This window comes from Mustela erminea, chromosome 7 (assembly GCF_009829155.1).
Source record: "Mustela erminea isolate mMusErm1 chromosome 7, mMusErm1.Pri, whole genome shotgun sequence".
NCBI lineage: Eukaryota > Metazoa > Chordata > Mammalia > Carnivora > Mustelidae > Mustela > Mustela erminea.
Window position 1 is genome coordinate 20,038,344 of NC_045620.1, and position 20,556 is coordinate 20,058,899.

Sequence of the window (20,556 nt, forward strand, 5' to 3'; positions counted from 1 at the left end):
AAGTGGTCTTCTTACTCATCTCCAGTATCTTTCTGAGTGTAATACTCTGTAATTTAATAAAATAAGTAAGTATTTCATAATATTCATAAATAATAAGATAAAATAAATAATAAAACAAGTAAGTATTCATTTTTCAGTCCATGCCAGAGGTTAACATAAAATGATTCCTAGCGGTATGGGAGATGTGAGTAAATTGCAATCTTCATGTGCTGCTGGTGAAACAGAAATTAAGGGTATTTCCAAAAGACAAGTTAGCAATGACTGGCTAAATTGTGGAATGCTTCTGGGCCTGTTCTACCCCTGGGAATCTCCCTCAAAGAAGGTATCATCACTGTGCCCCAGCATTGAGCTTTATAAGAAAAATCAGAAATAATATAACTTTGGGACACCTGGGTGGCTCGGTGGGTTAAGCTGCCTTAGGCTCAGGTCATGATCCTGGGGTCCTAGGCTTGAGTCCCACATCGGGCTCTCTGCTCAGCAGGAGACCTGCTTCTCCCTCTGCCTGTTGCTCTCTCTGCTTATGTGCTCCCTCTCTCTCTCTCTCTTTCTCTCTCTGACAAATAAAATCTTTAAGAAAAAAAAAAGAAATAATATAAATGTACATCGGTACTCTGTAGCCATAGGAAGATGTGGTAAAGAGATACCAAACGACAGAGACATGTATCATATTTTAACTAATAAAAGCTTGACGCATCAATATGAACATACCATTTCCTCTTTGGAAAAACAAGTGTGTGCACATAGACAACACACAGGACACACAGTGAAATGTTACGAGCGACCCTTTCTGAGTAGGGTAATAATGAATGGTATTTATCCTCTTACTCCTGTTTTTTCTTGCATAGCCCTTGTGTAATTTAAATGAATAGAAACTATATGGCTTAAAATAGTGTATTTCTTTATCAACAAATTTAAAAAATCATATCCCTGTGCTAAAATAAACCCAAATGAAAGAACATCCTACAAAACTTTTCTGGATGTTTCCCAAAAATGTCAATTTCAGGGAAGGCAGGAAAGTGTGAGGAAATCACACCAAAGGAGAGAAAAGACACTTGACAAAGAAATGCAACACAGGTCCCTGGGTCAGATCTTGGATCTGAAAAAAGTACTATATTGCTATAAAAGACATTACTAAGGCAACAGATGAAACTTAAATACAAGTTAGATAACATTGTATCAATGCGGGGGTGCCTGGGTGGCTCAGTTGTTAAGCATCAGCCCCCCATGGAGCTCCCTTGCTCAGCCGGAGCCTGCTTCTCCCTCTCCTGTTCCCCCTGCTCTTTCTTGCTCGCTCTCTCTCTGACAAATAAGTAAAATCATTAATAAAAAAATATATTGTATCAATGTGGTTACCCAAGATGTGAGGTTCAGGAGAAAAAGAGGAGGGTTAAGCACTTAGGAACAAGAATCATGTACCTGCAACTTACATTCCAACCCATCAACAATAATTAAACAACAATAACAAATGAATATGTTTGGAAAGAGAAATAAAGCTACACTGGTAAAATATTGATATTTGGTGAACAGAGGTGAAGGGCATATACAGGGGTCTATTTTACTATTTGGGGCATTTTTCTGTAAGTTTGAAATATAAATAAAATTTAATAAGAATCCTTTCCAATAAATAAAATAAAAATCTAGTTTTAAAAATACAATGAAATAAAGGACCCACTAGAGCTAGCTCATACCAGCTTGCAAGAGTTCACGGCAAAAGTTTCAGGAATGTTTCAAACCAGTGGACAAGTTGGTAGCTTGAAACTGGCCACGTGGGGAGTATTTACACCACAAAAATTGGCAAACGTTACAGAGTGAGGCTTTTATTTATTTATTTTCCCCCCAGAGAGTCAGTTGTAAAGCACTTCCCCAAAATACCATTGGATGGATCCATTCTCCCCGGGAGGTGGTAGAGACACAGTTGTTCTTCTGGGTCCCCAGGGCCTGGCACGGGGCTGTGCCTGGCCACGGTGTGGAATTCCTTTCTTCTGAGTAGCTAGCAGATTTTACACTGCTTGCAAGCTGCTTGGCTTAAGGTGGCCTCTGCTTCCCCGGGGTCTGGAGGAGGTAAGATCTGCATCAAGGAGATGATTGATGGCAGCTGTGGTAGAACCTGTGCTCTTTAAGTCCCACCAAGATTTCTGCTCCACTGTGAATCGTCAGGGGAGACGCAGTGGGATGTCACCCTTCTGCTAACAACCGTCTGCACAGAGAGGAAGCGGTGTAGCCGTGCTGGTGGGTCCCCGAAGAGTGGTTGCTGACCGGCCGCTTTCTTCACGGCTCCAAGCCCCAAGCACTGTATCCCGGGGGCTCATACGTCCGTATTCTTGGAGTTTGAAAGATAATTGGTGAGTTATTGCCTTCATTTGTGGTTGGCTCGCAAGAAGTGGGTTTCTTAGGTTGGGTCTCCTAGAAGCATACTCTAAGAGGAGGATTCGGGGCCAAGTAGTTCATCAAGGAAGAGGTCCCAGCAGCCACAGATTAGGGGAGTACAGAAGTGAGGCAGGGATGGGAAGAGAGGAAGAAAACCAACACAGAGTGTTGCTGAGCCCTGTGTTGCTATAGACAACAGAGGTACAACCCCTCTGTTCCTCCCAACACTAGGAGACAGTGGGGAATGGATCTTGCCATCATTTTACCCAAAGGGCAAGCAGCTGGCTGTTTATCCTCCGGCCCCCCATGTAGCAGGAGAAATAATGGCCCCCAAAGGGATCACATCCCAATCCCTGGAACCCGAAAATGCTACCTTATGGGGCCAAAAAAAAAAGAAAGAAAAGAGAAAACAAAAAAGGATTTTGCAGATATTATTAAGTAAAGGCATTTGAGATAAGGAGATGATCCTCGATTGTCTGGTGGCGGGGAGAGGGGGCCTTAAATACAATCAGCTCGGAAGAAAAGGAGATTTTACACCAACAGAAGAGGAGAAGACAATAGCACCATGGAGCCAGAGGGGTGAACAGCCCCATGCCAGAGCCAGGGAGGCCAGCAGCAGCCAGGGCAGGAGCAGGCAAGGAATGCACTCTCCCCTTAGAGCCTCCAGAGGGACCACAGTGCTCTGCGACCCTGACTTCAGACCAGTGATCTTGATTTTGGACTTTTGGCCTCCAGAACCGTGAGAGAAGACTACTTGTTGTTGGAAACCACCAAGTTTGTGCAAATTTATCACGGCAGCCCCAGGCAACTCTTCCACCCGTCAGGCACTGGAAGAGGGCACCTCCCAGGGGACACAAATTGTCCGCCCCCCCTGGCCTCCCAGCAAACAGCAGAGACAAATCCCCCGGCGGAGACACAGATGTGTGCAGCGGGAGCCAGGGAGCAGCGCCTGGAATGAGGAATGCCGAGGGGACGTGGGCAGGTCACAGACACCGTCGGTCTTGGACCAGTGGGCTGGGCTGGGCTGTCTCACTGTAATAACCCTGCACTTGAACGAGGCAGCGCTCTCTAGGGGGATACAAGGGTCAGCGCCCCTGTTCTCTGCAAGGAAACAGCCTAAAATGTGCGGTGTGGGAAGCTAAAACCATGGGGAATCATGGGGTCAGAAAGCTCTGGGGACAAAAACAGGAGAGCAACGTCTACCCCCTTAGAACAGGGGTGGGAAGAGCCTGCACCCACAAAACATAGCCTCCCCAGGTGGCAGACGTGCCCTTGAACACCACCAGCCATGCCTTCAGGCTGAGGCTCTGGAAGAGGAGCATGTCAGCCTCTCCCATCCCGACACCTCTGCTATTAGCAAGTGTGATACCGAAAAACATCCCATGGTCATCAAGTTGGGGTAAAGCAGAATCAGGCAAGGTTAAACCAATTCACTCCTCAAGAGATGAACGTTATGCAATTTCCACTCCCCTCTCGACCAAAATTTATTTTTCACTGTAGACTTTTTTCCCACAAACCATCTCATGAGATTTGTCTCCTGAAACACACCTGGGGATGCTGCCAAGGGAGCAGACCAGAGAGGGTGCAGGAGGAGGACCCCAGTGGGGGGCCCTACGGTTGCTGGCCAGGTTGGGGTGCTTACAGCAGGCTGTGACTCTGGCCTGAGCACATCACAGTGCTTTCTACCCTACCATCCCCACACCGGGGGGAAGGTGTTTCACAGATGAGCAAACAGGCTCAGAAACAGTTGGACACCCAGGGGGGTAAGGCAGAGCAGACAGGGCGAGGGTCCCGGGCCAGAGTGGGATGGGCAGCCGCTACCCCTGGCTGGATGAAGGGCCTCTGATGATGACCCCGGGGGTAAGAAGGTGAACTCACTGGGATGATTCATAACTTAAAATTTAAGGCTTCTACAAGCAGACTCGCAGCTGAGGATCAAGGATGGGGATGTCCCAGGTGTCCCAGCTAAGCACTGAGACAGGACAGAGAGTCAGCCCAGTTTTCTCCCTTCACCTCTGCGGGGGCCAGCCTGCCCCGCTGAGTGTTAGTTACCTGGTTCCCTTAGACCAAGTCGGCTTAGGCCAGAGGGACCATGCGTCCGAGAGAAAGCCTAGCACTGAGAGCTTGTCCCTGCCATAGCCACAATGTTCTCTCTTCTGCTCAGTCATCCAGGAGGACTGAGTGAGCTGATAAACAGCAAGGAGAGCAGGTTGAGATGCAGGCCGCTGCACCTGCATTCTGGCCCCTCAGAGTCCTGGCCGTGCTGGACCAGTCCAGCTCACTGCTCCTGCACCTGCTGCCCGGGGCCCCCAGCCTCTGGTCAGCCCAACCAGGGCATGTGGACACCTTCGCTGCCTGAGAACCTGCCTGTCCCCCAGCCAGGTCACCCTGCCACAGCATCTTCTCTATCAAACAACTCATCTTGTTGAAGTACAGTGACCCACTGAGAGGAAGCAGGACTTTAAAACACAGCCAGCCAAGGCCGGAACGCTCCACGTCTGCTCCAGACGGGACATGCTCACCAGGTCAGGTGGAGGTTGCCTTGCCATAACCAAGCCAAACAGATAGCGGAGGTCAAAGAACCAGGTAACAGCCAAGCCCCAGGGACGGAGGAAGGGATGACGGTCCTCCCAGGAGAGCCACAGAGGAGGGGACACGCCGCCCCTAGTGTCTCGCTTCTCTCACTGTGGTCCCCGGACGGGCAGCATGGGCATTCCCCCGGGAGCTGATTGGAAATGATGAGTCTCAGCCCCAGCTTTGACCGACAGCATCAGACTCTGTATTGTAACTAGACATCCAGGTAATCTGTGCACACGTTCAGGTTTGGGAAGCAGTTTCCTTGAACATCAGAGCTTTCTCCTTCACAGGAACTGGGAACCAGAAGGAGGCAGGAGGGGAAAGGATTATCTCCCCCTCGTTCTATGCATAGACTCTCCAAGCTGACTGATGAGGCCTCACGAGCTTCCTTCTGGCCAGTAAGCGAGCCCAACGGCTGGGACCCCAGAGGGGTCAGTTTGCTGCCCTCTTGGCCATCACTTGGCTCAGCGGCCCCCAGCCTACAATGGTCTGGGTGAGAAATGGGCTCCTTCTAACTACCAGCCTAGGCTCGGCGCCAGCCCGGCTTGGCTTGTGGGTTTCTCGGGCCCCCAGCCTCCGTCTGCCAAGAGCGTGAGGGGCAATCCCTCCACCCCAAACTTTTGTGTCTTTGTAAAATGTTTAGCGAAAAACTGCCGACTATGTAAATCAGAGATCATTAGAGGTTGGGTTTTTCCTTAAAGAATGGATTCAGCAAAAGGCTGTTTTCTCCCCGGCTCTGGGTCTCTATTTAGGGGATTGGCGCTCTGTTTATTTATTTATTTATTTATTCATTAGCTGGGCCCACAGTCAAGGAGAAGGGAGCGGAGCTATTAATCTTTCCTGTCATCCATCCACAGATGTGGAGTTCACACCACAGCAAATGTGAAGTCAGCAGTACACAACCACAAGGTGGAAATTTCAAGAGAAACAAGCTTGGAGGAATAAAAAAAAATAATAATAAAAATAAAAAGGGAATGGGGGCAGGGTGGAGAAGAGCGTGATGTGGAGACAGAGCACATTTAAAACACAGCGTCTGTGCCTCCCTGGGCGATGGCGTGTGCCTGAGAGTAATCTTGTTCCCAGCATGGAGGTGCCATTGATATGTTAATAATAATTTCCTGTTCTCTTCATCCTAAAGAAATGAAGTTTGCAAACTGATTCTGATGAAGTAGATCTGATTCTGTGTGTGTGCGTGTGTGTGTGCATGTGTGTGTGTGTGTGTTTAAGTAGAGACTAGGACGCACACATACACTCACACACATTCCCCTCTCTGCCTATTTATGGCAGCTACTTAGTGGATTCTGGAAATCTGCACGGAAAGGCAGGTAGTCAAAGGCTGTGACAAGGTCTGAGAAGGCGTTGGGTGCCCCTTCTGGGAACGATGTGACTGCCAGCTCTTGGGGGCGGGAAGACAGCGGCAGCGTGGAAAAGACTGTTGCGTTTTGATGGAAAGATAAGTCACAAGAGGCTCTCGTGGGGGTTCTAACTTAGGGAGCCCCAGCTGTCCAGTGTCCCTGAACCAGGTCTGGGCAGTCTGGGGCTGGACCAGAGGAATCCGCCCCCGAGCTTCTTGGGACCGGCGTCCCTCGAAAGCCTGGCAAATCTGCAGGGGTCCTGATGCATTGGTCCCCTCTTGCACAGACTTGGACTGGCTACTCCCCTGCTTTGGTTTCTGTCTCGCTGTGTTCCTGTTTGGGGGTCTGAGGCCTGATACTTTAGTTCTTTGCTTGTCAGCCCTTCACCCCTATGCCTTCAGCAAATGGGTGACCAGAGCCCCAGAGTACACTTTCTTAGTAGAACGTTCCAGAGTCCCTGGTGCTGTACCCATTGCTCAGGCCAGATGCACTGTTCATTAACTCCAGCCTGGCTGAAAGCTGACTTCACCTTTTATCTTGAGCTGCTGCCGTTCCCCTGGGACCCCTCCCCTCCCCACGCCCTCCACCCCGGGTCTGAGATCCTGAACTCCCAGCCCACAGCCACGTGCAGGGATGGCCCCATCTCAGCAGGGAAAGGCCAAGGGCAGGTGTGTATGGACCATACCCAGTACCCCTCGAACCACCGCCGAGCAAGGCCACCGCTTCTCAGGCAGCTGACGTCAGTGACTTCTCTCATCAGACTGTGAGCTCCTAAGGACACAGAGACCATGTTTATTCATCCTGCCCCTTGACACTTAGTGGAATTCTCGGTGAACATTAGTTGATTGTGTTAAACTCTGGGTCAAAAGCAGAGTTGGTGGGATGGCTGGCTGCCTGGGGAAAGTGAGGAGGTTTGTGCCCGAGCCGACCCTTCTCAGGACACAGGAAGCTTTGGGAGGTATGTCAGCTCCTCGACGGAGGGTGTGTGGAGCAGGATTCTGAGGCTGTATCTGGACTCGGTGGGAAGGTCTGGAGATCCCCTAGTAAGCCTGCCCCGGGCGCAAGCCAACGAGGGACGAGGCCCATGGCTCCCACTCCAGCCCTGGAGAATGCCTGCTCTGAGTCACAGGGGTTCCCCCATCCCCACCCAGTGTGGATGTGTAGATTCCACTGGGCTGAGGATGAAGGGCACTGTTCCGATGGAAGGGAACAGGAGGGGGGGCCCAACCCACAAATGAGCCCCCAGCTCACCGACCTCTTTCCCTGCCAGCCTCCTGGAAAGGCTGAGTGTGGGCCCAGGATGCTCTGGAACTGGGATAAGTCTCAATGGGCTGGCATGGGGATCACCAGCTACTCTCGGTCTCCTGGGAGCCAAGAGGTAAGGCCAGGGTGCAACCTCCAACTTCTAACCAGAACCCACCCCTGGCAAACACACTCGAATCATCCTTCCATCCACCTTGCCTCCATGAAAGTCAGTTCCCTTACTGTCATATCCATTCCCATCTGTAAATTGGAAACAATAAAATCCAGGCCTAAAAGGAATGGAGAGCAAAATGCACTCATATCATTAGTACAGACCGAAGCATACCCCGCTGCTGAAAAGCCCCAACTTCCTCTACAGTGATCAGAAACCCCCCCAACATGCTCCCAGCATGTGGCCTCAACTTGTGGCCTCTCTCAGCCCCCACTTTACCCTAGCCTCCAGCTACACCAAGACCCTAACCCCACCTTTGCTCTTATCTCTGGCCTTTGTTCATGCTTTTCTCGGCCTGCAGTCTCCCCTCTGCCCACCCGTAGGTCTTGGATTAGACACTGCCTCCTCCAGGAAGCCTTCCCTGACCCCACCCCACCCCCTAAGCCATGTACTTACTTCTGTCAAAGGATTACCATGCTATGTTGTCATTGCCTGTTTATTTGTTTTTTACTAGACAACAAATTGGCAAGTTCCCCCCACCCCCGAAAAAAAAATAAAAAGTAAATAGTTTATTCATCACAGGTCATAGAGTCTCTGTCTTAACCACTCAACTCTGCCCTTATAGTGCTAAAGTGGCTACAGACAACATGTAAATGAATGAGTATGGCTGGGTCCCAATAAAACTTTATTTACAACACAGATCTGGGGGGCCAGATTTGGCCCACAGCCTGTAGTTTGCCCTCCACTAGATAATGAGCTTCTCAAAACGGGAAAGTTTTCCCCCATTTTTTAAAATAGACTATTTTCTAGAGCAGGTTTAGTTTCACAGCAAAATGTAGCAGAAGATGCAGAGGTTTCTCACGTCCCCCCTGCCGCCATGCATCACCCCCGCCCATTATCAACAACACCTACAACAAAGGAAATGTTTCTTTTTTTTTTTTAAGATTTTATTTATTTATTTGATAGAAAGAGATCACAAGTAGACAGAGAGGCAGGCAGAGAGAGAGAGAGGGAAGCAGGCTCCCCGCTGAGCAGAGAGCCCGATGCAGGACTCGATCCCAGGACCCTGAGATCATGACCTGAGCCGAAGGCAGCAGCTTAACCCACTGAGCCACCCAGGTGCCCCAGGAAATGTTTCTTTACTCAATGTTCCTACCATAGTGCCTGGCACAGAGAATGTACTAGACACTTAAAGAACAAAGGACTCGTGTTGCAAACATTGTTTGCATTGTTTGCATCTCCTGGTAGGATTGAAATTAACCCATTATATCCCTAAGACCTGGGGAGGACTGCCTAGGCATTAGTGTGCCTGGGACCCTATGTGTGCTGGACAGCATGCCCGTCAGGACTAGTCATGCACTGTCTCCACAGCTAGACCCCAGGAGGACATGCTCACCCCTGCTTCCATCTTGCCTCTTCCCACCCATTTAGCATCCAGACTTCTGGATGGAGTGGGGCACTAATGCTGAGTCCAGTGGGCACTACTGCTTCTCTGGGACTCTGTTTCTGTTGCTACAGGGCACTTCCATGTCCTACCCCATGCCATGGCCAACCATTGCTGATGCTAGGATTTCAAAGCCCCACAATAAGGCGCTGTGGTTTGGAAGAGAAAGCCCCTCTGCCTCTCCATATTTAGCTCCTCAGGAGGGACTCACAATAGTGCCACTTAGGCCCAACTTCTTGCAGTCTTACTGAAACAGTGCGCTCTCCCCCAGGAACCAGTTGTGCGGCAATGGTGAGGAAGGGGCCAGGTGGGGAACGAAACGGGAGAACTCCATCACATAGTCAGCAGAACTACCCCTTCTTTAAAAGACAGAGGTTTTGTTACTTGGGGAAGCTCCTTGGCCCAGCTCTGTATTAACCCCAAAGGAACTCATTTTCACAAGAATCCTCCATTCCTCCTGTAAATAGGCTCCTACTGATCCAGGCCAACCATTTCTGAGATATTCTCTAATAAGCATATAAGAAACTTCACTTGCACAGAACTTAGGTTTAACTGCAATATCTCAACCTCCAAACCCCTCTGGGTAAATAGGGTAGACTTCACTTTTGGTCCTCATTTTTACTCCCTCATATTAAGATTGTATATCTCACCCTTTGCCACCTAACTCCCAGGACCCTCCTAATGGCAGAAGAATTTATGTCGCTACCTTGTTGCTATTGGGCTTCGCCAGGGGACTCACTTTGGCCCACAGAACAACAGGAGGCACAACCCAACAGAAGCCTCAAATGCACTAGATCGTTCACTCGTCCTCTGCGCTCCTCCCACTCTCTGTTAGAAGACTGTGCCTTGGTAAGCTGCTGGTGCAGGAACGAAGGTCTGTGCAGCCGCCCTGAAACCAACCCACTTCCTGGAGTCCAGCCTGGCCCGGTCAAGATCAGCTGAACCCTAGCCAACCCAGAGACCCATAAATGCTTATTGCTATTTACCACTGAGTTTGGATCGTTTTTGTCATGCAGCATTACTGTGGTGGTAACTGAAACAATGAAGCAGGAAACTCTCCCCAGACCTTTCAGATTAGCCTCCAGGGCCTGTGCATTGAACAGAACTCCTGGGAGTACCTGCTCCCCCATGCTTGCCACCAACAGCTCTGGTCACTTGAATCTAGCTCTGTATTTATTAGTCTCAGGGGAGGCTCTGAGTTTAAGTCCTCATTTGGTTTTGTTTAAGAGGTACACAGAGCCCTGTGGAGGCTCCTAGGTCACTCGCTATAGGCTTTGAGGAGAGGGTATGACTTGGCCTCTTCTAAAAATGATGAAAAATCCAATTGCCATTAACAGTGCAGGACTAATGGACAAAGCCAAACTCAAGTCAACAGCTTTTGGCAAATGGATGAGGAATCAGTGGCCTTGATTTCATGGTTCCCAGTACAGTCTAGTCTTAGAGGTAAAGCCCTGAAATTTGCGAATTGGGTGAGCCCATCAGAGTGATTCTTAAATGCAAATCTTTGCTGTTGATAGGAAAACTTGGTAAAAAGTTATGGCAGGGGCACCTGGGTGGCTCAGAGGGTTAAACCTCTGCCTTTGGCTCAGGTCATGGTCTCAGGGTCCTGGGATTGAGCCTCGCATTGGGCTCTCTGCTCAGCGGGGAGCCTGCTTCTCCCTCTCTCTCTACCTGTCTCTCTGCCTACTTGTGATCTCTCTCTTTGTGTTTCAAATAAATGAATAAAATCTTTTAAACAAAAAAGAAAAGAAAAGTTATGATAGATTTTTGGGAAATGGTGGTAATTATTCACTTCCCCATATCCGCATCCCTTTGCAATTTGACTTTGCAGGTCTTCCTAAGAAGTAGAGTAAATTTTCCCACCCCTTGAATCTGGACTGGCCTGGTGCAATTTGTTCTGATCAATGGAATTCAGAGGAGGTCATTTTGTATGCCTTCTAAGCCTAGGCCTCAAGAAACACTCAAGAAATGCTTCAGTTTGTTCTCCTGGATCGCTGTCCGGAATTCACGTGACCACAGCGAGCTAACTGTTGAGGGAGAAGTGGCACAAAGTACCAATGAGTTGTCCCAGATGAATAATTCTAGGCCAGTCAACCTTGGGATTAGCCCTACACACACGAGTGAGTCTCGCCAAGACCAGAAGAGCCATATAGCTAAGCGCAGTCCATGCTGCCAACCCAGAAAATCATGGTGTTTGTTTTTGTTTTTAAGATGTATTTTATTTACTTCAGAAAGAGAGAGAGAGAGAGAGAGCATGAGCAGGGGGTAGAGCAGAGGGAGAGAATCTCAAGCATACGCCCCACTGATCCAGGAGCCTGATGCGGGGCTAGATCCCATGACTCTGAGATCACATCCTGAGCCAAAATCAAAAGTCAGATGCTCAACCCCCTAAGCCACCCAGGTGCCCGTCATGGTGGCTGTTTGAAGCCGTGACATTGGAGTAGTATTTATGCAGCACAACTGATACAGCTGTTATTAAAAATTCATTACAACCACTTCACATCTTTCAGGATACCTAGTATGTCCCCAAAAAAGAAAATAACAAATGTTGGCAAGGATGTGGAGAAACTGGAACGCTCGTGCACTGTTGTTTGGACTGCAAACTGGTGCAACCACCATGGAAAACGGTACGGCAGGTCCTCAAGAAATTAAAAATAGAATTACCATATGATTCAGCAATTTCACTTTTGGATATACACACAAAAGAATTAAAAGCAGGGTCTAGAAGAGATATTTGCACATTAGCCAGACTAGACAAAAGGTAAAAGCACCCTGTGTCCCTCATCGGATGAATGAATGAGGAAAATGTGGTAGAGACGTGCAGTGGAATATTATTCTGCTTAAAAGGGAAGGAAATAATGCCTTATGCTACAACATGGGTGAACTTTGAGTACATTTACCAAGTGAAATAAGCCAGCCACGAAAAGACAAATACTACATGATCCCATGTACATAAGATCCCTAGAGTAGTCAAATTGCTAGAGACAAAGAATTGCCAGGGGCTGGGGAAAGTGGGTACGGGGGGTTTACTGCTTTGTGGATACAGAGTTTTGATTGGGGAGGATGAAAAGTTCTGGAGAGGGATGGTGGTGACAGTCACACAATAATGTGAATGTGCTTAATACCCCTGAACTGTACCCTTACAAATTAAGGTGGTAAATGTTATGCTGGGCCTATCTACAAAAAAATGCATTGGGGTGGGGCTAGGGACTTCTGGGAGTTACTAATGTTCTGAGAACCCTTGGCCACTCTGTGAAAAAGCATGGTCTGCAGAGAGGATCAGGGAAAGAGCCACAAATACTCTAGGACATGGGTGGTTCAGAGGGGGCTCAGGATGGACGGACCAGGATGCTAACGTTGGAGGCTCTGTTAGACAGGATTCTTTGGGTGGCAAGTGACAGAAAACTAATTCACATGAGGCTAAAGGAAAAGTGAAAGTTTGTGACATAGCCGAGAATGACACATGCTTGGGCAATTCAGAATTGGAGAAGGACCTTGCCAGTAAGACTCGGTCACCAGTCCTAGCTCTCTCTCCTTCTCCGTTTCTCTCTGTTGCTCTTGACCTTCTCTCAGAGCTCCGGCTGCCAGCAGTCCCTCACCTCCCCCAGCACAGTATCTCAAGAAGAAGATAGCTTCTCCTCCAGCTCCTAACTCACAAATCCTGGGGAAGGCATGTGATCGGTAAGACTTGGATCCAGGGTCCACCCTGGATTAATCGTGTCAAGGGGAATGGGGTGTTCTGACTGGCCCGGTCTGGGGCAGGTTAGGGCAGGACTGGCTTCCGAGAAGGCAGATGGGGACACTTGCTGGGCAGACATACAGTTACTACTGTCCCTATTGGGTGTTATTATCAGAGTGGGGGCTGTTTGGGGACATCATCCTCACTACTGAGAAGAGCCCATATACCCAGGTTCTCCATACAACATAAAGGTCAAGAGACCAAGCTTCAGGGAATATTAGACATGAGTGTGAGGCTCACCTCCACCCCCAACTAGCAGTATGAACTTGTACGAGAGCTTAACTTTCAAAGTCTCAGTGCTCCACTTACAAAATGGGTTTCCTATCATAAGGTTGGCATGAGCGTAAAATCTGGGAATGCTTAGAAATGGCTTCTCACTGTATTCTTATGGCTTGTCAGCAGCAAAACTTGAGTTTAGAGGAACAAGAGTAATTAAATTTATGATGACTCTGGCCATCAGCCTGATCTCTGCGCTGTCGACCCCACGGAGAGCCAAAAGTGGCTTCGCACTGCAGGCTGACTAGCTTTCAGTCCCTCAAGCCCTCTCTGAGCACCTCTAGGACACGCAGGGTGTCACCTTCAGGGAGACCTCTCTCTCAGTGACCTGCAGGAGCAGTGCCATGCCCTCCTCCTGGCACTATGCGCTCTATTAAAATCATTTTGGGGGGGGGATCTGGTGAATAGGATATTCTTGGGCTAATCCACCCCTGTAGAATCAGGATATCCATGGGCAGCCAGGGACTTCAAGAAGAAGGCCCCTTCCCAGTGATCCTTCGGCAGCCAGCCCGCATCTGGGCTGGGGACTGGCTTGGAGACGAGGATGGTGCCATGTACTGATGCAGGGGTTTGCAGAGCGAGAGGATTTTGGCAGAGATGCTTGGGGTGTGCATGGGGTGGAGGGCCAAGGGGGCAAGTGCGATGGACCCTGCTCTCACCTCAACTCTGTGTTAAGTGTTTACATATTGGACTTTGGCACAGGATGTCATTTGGTGAAAGAGCTCCATTACTTAAAAAAAAAAAAAAAGTTTGGGGCACCTGGGTGGCTCCTTCGGTTAAGCGGCCAACTATTGATTTCAGCCCATGTCATGATCTCAGGGTCCTCAGATGGAGGCCTGCACGGGGCTCCATGCTCAGCAGGGAGTCTGCTTAAGGATTCTCTTCCACTCCTCCTCTGTCCCTCCCCTGCTCCTCTAAAATAAATAAATAAATCTTTTTTTTTTTTTTTTTTAAAGGGAGGGATGAGGAGGAAGGGTTGGAAATTCCTGAGCTGGAAGTGGAGGAGAAGAAGACCTTCCACAAGCAGCCTCTCCACACAGGTCCCTCATCCCCAGGCCTTTCTCTCCCTCCTTTATCCCAGAATAAACCCCAGGCTGCAGGGCTGGCCTGCCTAGCTGAGCCTCACAGCTCCACGTGGCTGGAGCACATCCCAGCCTGCCGCATGGCCCCCTACCCTGCACACCACCTGGTAGGATGGACCCAGGACAGGCTGAACACAGCCCCCCCGGGGCTGGCCTTTCGGTGGCCCCCCTGTGCTAGGTTGGAGGTTACAGGTGGGGAGAAGTCTTCATCAGTCTCACCATTCCCTCCACCCCACCCCCAGAGATCTAAGTACCCCCACATTCCCATGGGAAGTCCTACTTCAGCCAACCCAGTGATTGCAGTTGAAGGAAGGCTGATTCTGGGGACTAGGGAGGTCCCATTCTAAGCCCGAGGGTGCCCAACCCAGCCAGGACACCTCTTTCAGTTCCCTTCTCTGACTCAAAAAGGCAAGAAGGTTTATAGATGATCTAATTTCCTAAGAGGTATTTTTCTCATAAATTTAGAGATTTCCCCGAATTTTCCTTAAATCGTTCTTTAAAAGCTGTTGAGATAGGCCATCTCAGTGCTTCTGAATCAAGTGACTGGGAAAACTATGTCTGTTTCAGACTGTTGCAGTCTGCTGATTTCAACGCCCAAGAACTTGGTTTCATTTGGGCAGTTCGACCATGTAACTCTGGACATCAGTTTCTAAGAGTTGGGTGACAGGGGGTTATTGCATGATGTTGCGTTGTGTTTTAAGAAATCCACCCCCCCGGGATGCCTCAGTCAGTAGGGCCGCTGCCTACGGCTCAGGTCGCTGCCTACGACTCGGGTCATGATCCTGGGATCCAGGGATGGAGTCCCATGTTGGGCTCCCTGCTCGGTGGGTAGCCTGCTTCTCTCTCTGCCTCTGCCTGCCACTCTCCCTGCTTATGCTCTCTCTCTCTCTCTCTAACAAATAAATAAGTAAAATCTTTAAAAAAAAAAAAAAAAAAAAGAAAAAAGAAAGAAATCCACCTCCACCCAAAAAAGCCAGGAATCACAGTGGAGAAAAGGCACCCCCATGAGTCACCAACAAGGAAGGAATGCCACGGTCCCATGATTCTGGACTGCAAACACCCAAAAAGAAAAGACCCAGTCTCCAAGAGCACAGAAGCCACCCTGTCGCTCCAACCAGCCACAGCCGCTAACACTTGGATTGAACCGTATTTTAAACACGAAAACAGAAATGGATGAGATCTCCAAAAGAGACGCAAAAATTACTTGACACTATGGATATAAGCTAATTCAAATCATGGGCCCCTAATCGACATTTAATTGATGCAATAATGTTTGTTCATGATGGTAAATAAACAAAATATATAAACAAGAAACGTCTTCGATGTGTAATGACGGCTGCGAAGCTATTTGGGTCAGAGCGACTGAGCCCTAATGAACAAATGCTTAATAATCGAAATGCATTTCTCTGGTTATTGCCTTATTAAATCAGGATCCGACTCCAGCTGCGAACCGTTCCTTCCACTAGAAAGCAAACGGGCAGGAACGGAAGAGGCTCCCACGGCGGGTCCCGTGTACACTGTGAGTTAAAAGGAGAGGCTTTTCTCTCTCCACCCAGACAATCTGAAGTCGCTCATCTCCAGCCTGCACTTACCCGGGGCTTTATGGCACAAAAACAAAGTCGGTCTCCTTTCCAGCCCTGATTTTCATTAGCAATCCTCTCGCGTCGCCTCTCTTAGGGGGGAATCCGTGCAAATAAAGTCATCCACGCCCAGTGCTTCCAGCAGTGCCTAGCACGTAGTAAGTACACCACAAACAGTTATCATATGATTATAATCCGAACTTGTCCCTGCTCCCTGAGCATGTGTGAAATTCACTCGAGGCGGCCTCACCTGAGATTTTTCTTTTTTCCATAGAAACAAGCCTCACTTTTTGCAGCCAGCAGTTCCATCAGCTTTAGTTGTGCCCAAGAAAGGGCCACCGCTGGCTGGCCTGAGCTGTTTATGCTGTGGGGGCTCAGCCTCCAGAGGCACCTGTGAACTTCTCACTCCTTCCCAGGACCCTGGCAGCTGATGGCATCCTTTCCTGTGTCACCTCTGGCCCTCAGGCTTCCAGGAGGAGAGCCCTGGGTTTGAGGCCCCAAGCCAGGCAGCGGGATGTCCCCTGGGATGGACAAGCAGGGTCTGTTTCCCAGTCATGAAGATTTCCCTGAGCCCAGCTCCAAGTGGCTGGGTCCACAGAGGGCTGAGCCCGTAAGTAATTCTAGATATTCCTTCCTTATCTCTGCAGCCTCAAGCCCCTTGCCAGCCCCTCTGGTCCCCCTTTCCTCTCCCCTCCTCCCCTCCACTCCCCTCCTTTCTAGCTCAGCTGGAAAGAGTTGGCAGAGTTGGAGAGCCCAAATGTCCAGGGTAAGCAGGAGACCCAGAATTCCGCTGCCCAGGTACAGAGACAAGAGGGGGTCAATAGGGGAGGATGACAATGATGAGATAAAGCACAGACCATTCGGTGCCACTGAAACATTTAAGGGAGAGACCAGCCCCTGGGTGACAGGGGACCAGAGGGCCGTCGGAGACACGGGGGCATGTGCTTGATGGTCCCAGAGCGCCATCGTGTGGTCAGTCCTTGGCATGACCGGGGCCCTTGTCTAGGGACCCTGTAGTCTGAGCTCCTTCTAAGGCAGTCTGGCCAGGGAATAAAGCTGTGCCAGAGACCTTCCTTAGACCTCAGAAGCCCCACTATTCACCCTCCAGGAGGGATGGAAATAGAGACTGCAGGGAGGAGAAACAGAAAGCAGAAGCCAAAGCAAATGTTCAGAACAGGTGCCCAGGGATTCTAAGAGGCTCCCTAGACAGGAGCTGATCTGAAAAGACCAAAACCTCCTGGGAGAAAGAGTACCCAGAACAAGAAAGTCCCACGTGAACAGAAAAGGCCCAGTAATGAGGACGGAAACCCACACGGCCTCTGCTGGAGGGCTGGGTTCCTGAGACACCCTGGTCTGGAGAAAGGGAGAGAGCCAGATGGGGGAAGGGGTCCGATGGCTCTAGGGACTCTTCCTCCCCTGGTTGCCACGCCCCTCCCTGCATCCCCTCCCCCCACTTCCCCACTAAGAGCCACCCTCCTCTCCCACCAACCGCACAGTCTAGGAGAGTACAACCTAAGGGATGATAAGAAGCCACGGAAGAGAAGGAGCATCCCCTGTGAAGGGCAGGGCCCCTGCACTTACCCCCCATGCTCTGCCAGGCCTGTGCAGTTTTAATGATGTATTCTTCCTGTTCCAAGTCCATATGCTACATTTCTGGGAGGTCATTATTAAACACTCAGGCTTAGAAGTCGGACTGCCTGAGTTCCCATCTATTATATCCTTACAGGCTGTGTGACCTTGGACAGGTTGCTCAACCTCTCTGAGCCATTATTTTCGGATCTGTAAGATGGAGATTACAGTACCTTCCTTCCAGGGTTATCCTGGAGGTAAAATGAGATACCATACGTAGTGCTAGATCCTTTACATATAAGAGCTAATTCGGGTCCCCAAAACATCGCAGGGCATCATGGGGGCTATCATCCCTCACGTACAGAGGAGAAAATGGAGACTCGGAAAGGGTGAAGGGATTGGCCAGAGGCCACACTGACATGGGCAGACGTGGGACTCAATCCCAAGTGTGTCTGATTTTAAAGTCTGAGTGAGCATTCATTGACTATCTCCCACCATCAGACAGAGAGCCTGCTGAAGGCAGATAGCTCACCGGGACCTTCTCTGTCCTCCCCTGAACTGAGCTCTCGGACTGGCACACGGCAACAGCGCAATGCATAAATACTTATTGATTACCCACGTCAGCCCGGAGTCTCAATCCCACCCCCATGCTTGCTCAGTCCTCCCCGAACCTCCCGGCCTCCTCGCAAACACCAAACCATGTCCTGTCTCCCAGCCTTTGGACATCTTCTTCCCTCTGTTGAGAAAACCGTTCCCCCTGAAAAACTGAGACCCTGGGCAACTTTCCCCAACCCTTCAAAGGCCTTCTCTGCCCCTCCAGGTACAGAAAGGCTCCCAGGAGAACCGCCCAGACCTTGGGTAGTGTGCGGAGTATACCCACAGCACGTGCCCCTCCCCAGGATCCCCGCCAGGCAGAGCTGAGGTGGGCAGAGGCTCTCTCCCTGCAGCTGGGCTCAGCCTGGGACACTGAGCAGCAGCACCGTGGGTCCTTAGTGGGTGTGGGAGGGAGGGGGGAGAGAGGAGATGGGGTAGAGAGAGAGGGAGGGAGGGGAGAGGAGATGGGGCAGATGGGGAGGAAAAGAGGAAGGAGGAGAGAGGGGGACAGCCAGCTGCTCTACTCCTGGCAGTCACTTTACGGGGTCCCCTTTCCTCAGCCCAGAGGAGGCCCCCCGGCCAGCTGGGCAGGCAGCAGTGTGTACCCTTCGATGCCAGCCACCGGCCCCTCCCACACTTCCTTCCCCCCCACCCTCTCCTGCACCGGAGGCAAGGCAAGCGCCGCCTGACTCCGGATTCTCTCCGAGTCGGCATTTTTCTTGCCATGCTGGGGCACAGGCGCAGTCTCGGGGAGCCAGCACACCTGCCACGCCTGTGCTGACACACGGCTTTTCGCAAAATAAGGAGAGAAAACGAGCCTGGATAATGTGGTGGGCTGGGAACGGGGGTCCTGGCATCGCACAAAGGGTGGCCCCCACGGAGGATGCAGGGGTTCTTCCCCCACTGGCCCCATCCACCCCCACGGCTCCCCCGGCCCCTCCGGCACATGGAAGCAGGTGAAAGTGTCGTGGGCATGGGTGCCGGCAGACATAGGCCGCCAGAGCAAGGGGTGCCCAGGAAAGAAGCCCTCAGCCCCTTGCCTGGGACAAATGTCAGGGCAGCCCCTTTTCTCCACCCTGCAAACAAACCCTCCAGAAATCTGCAAACACACACAAAAAAAAATGGCAGGCAAAGATCAGCAGCACTAGAGCAATTTGACAAAATAAAATGCCCTTTTAAGAACATTCTATTAGCCTGCTGGTCCCTCTGTGGTTGATTTATTTGGGTTTTGTTTCTGCTAAAAACAAAGTTGGTGTCATAGCTTCCTTGAAGAGAGGAGAGAAAGCTTCGTTCCAGCAGCTCTGGGAGAAGAAAAAGGAGAATGTACCAATCTCCAGCCAGCACGCCGCGCCAGATCTTCAAACCTCAGCCCCAATCAGCGAGGATGAGAGAGAGGAACGAGGAGCCACAGCAGCCTTTACTACGGAGCAGTGAGACCCGCCGGGCCTCTGAGCCAGAGACTTCAGTCACTGAGCCTCCCAGCATCCCAGCAGGAGGCTGTTACTCTCATTTGACCGAGGGCAGCTCAGGGAAGTGAAGTAACTTGTCCAAGGTCACACAGTGGGGAGGCGATGACTCAGGATATAGACTCAGCCCCCGCCCTGCTTCTGATTGTTCTTGCCTTTTTCTCTTTTCCTCCGCCAAGAGCCCATTGGTGGGAATTGTCAAAGAGAGGTCTAGGGATCAGGGTGTAGCAGGAATTAGGAAGGCTGGGGAGGAATGAGGGGGGAAAAAGAAACCAACCAGAGGCCAACGTTAGGACGATCAAGGTCGTCACTGCCATTTGCTGGGTCTGATCCCAGCTCCCTCTGGACCTGGCCAAACCAGCCAGCCCCGTGATTCCCTGCAGCCCTGGGCCTGGTTGGAAACAGGAGTGGGCGTGCTGCCAGCAAATACAGCCTGTGGGACAGAACCCATGAGGTCGGGACCCACTGTGAAGTCAGAGGGAAGCAGGGCCCGCGGAGCAGACTTGGGGCCGGGGGGGTAGGGGCCAGCTCAGGCCTCCCCAGATGGAGAAGAGTGTAATGGCCGCCTGGAATGGTCCTCTCAGATTTACATAGGTGGGCTACCCAAGAATCAATGGCAGAGTGACCTCAGTGGGGTCAGCAGCCGTGGCCCCCGGGACCCTTCCCCCACCGGGACATGAAATCCTGGCTCCTTTAGGAGTCATTTAAAACAATGACAATTTCATTTCCATGGCACATATGTTGCCTTGGTAGGGGGTGTCCTACTAACCCCGGAATAGATAGAAGTTTGGTTTCCTGTGTCATCTGTGATCTGTTGGTAAGGAAGTGGAGAGCGGGAACCAGAAAGGGCCTCAGGAGCCACAAGATCTGGGGGCCACAAGGTCGGTTAGTGATGTTTGCCAGAAACTGATGGCCAAAGAGATGGTCAGAGACTGGCCATCCCCGTGTCCTTCTGCTCTTGCCCATTATCTTCTCCGAGGGAAAGAAGGAGAGGGAGCAGGAGGGTATCTGTGGCCAGCCAGATCCACCCGGGGGCTGAAGGGTGACTCCTGAGTCCCTGTGTCCTAGTGTCACCGGTGTCCCCAATATTCCC

At 50.6% G+C, this 20,556-nt stretch overlaps 1 long non-coding RNA gene across 1 annotated transcript; it reads right to left on the minus strand.

Annotated features, from left to right (window-relative positions):
• Window positions 1-1,078: 1,078 nt before the first annotated feature.
• On the minus strand, window positions 1,079-19,853 carry LOC116594682. Its single transcript, XR_004287366.1, has 3 exons — window positions 19,775-19,853; window positions 5,556-5,561; window positions 1,079-1,089 (listed from the first exon to the last, which is right to left on the minus strand). It is a non-coding gene; the product is annotated as an uncharacterized LOC116594682 (long non-coding RNA).
• Between the last annotated feature and the right edge of the window lie 703 nt (window positions 19,854-20,556).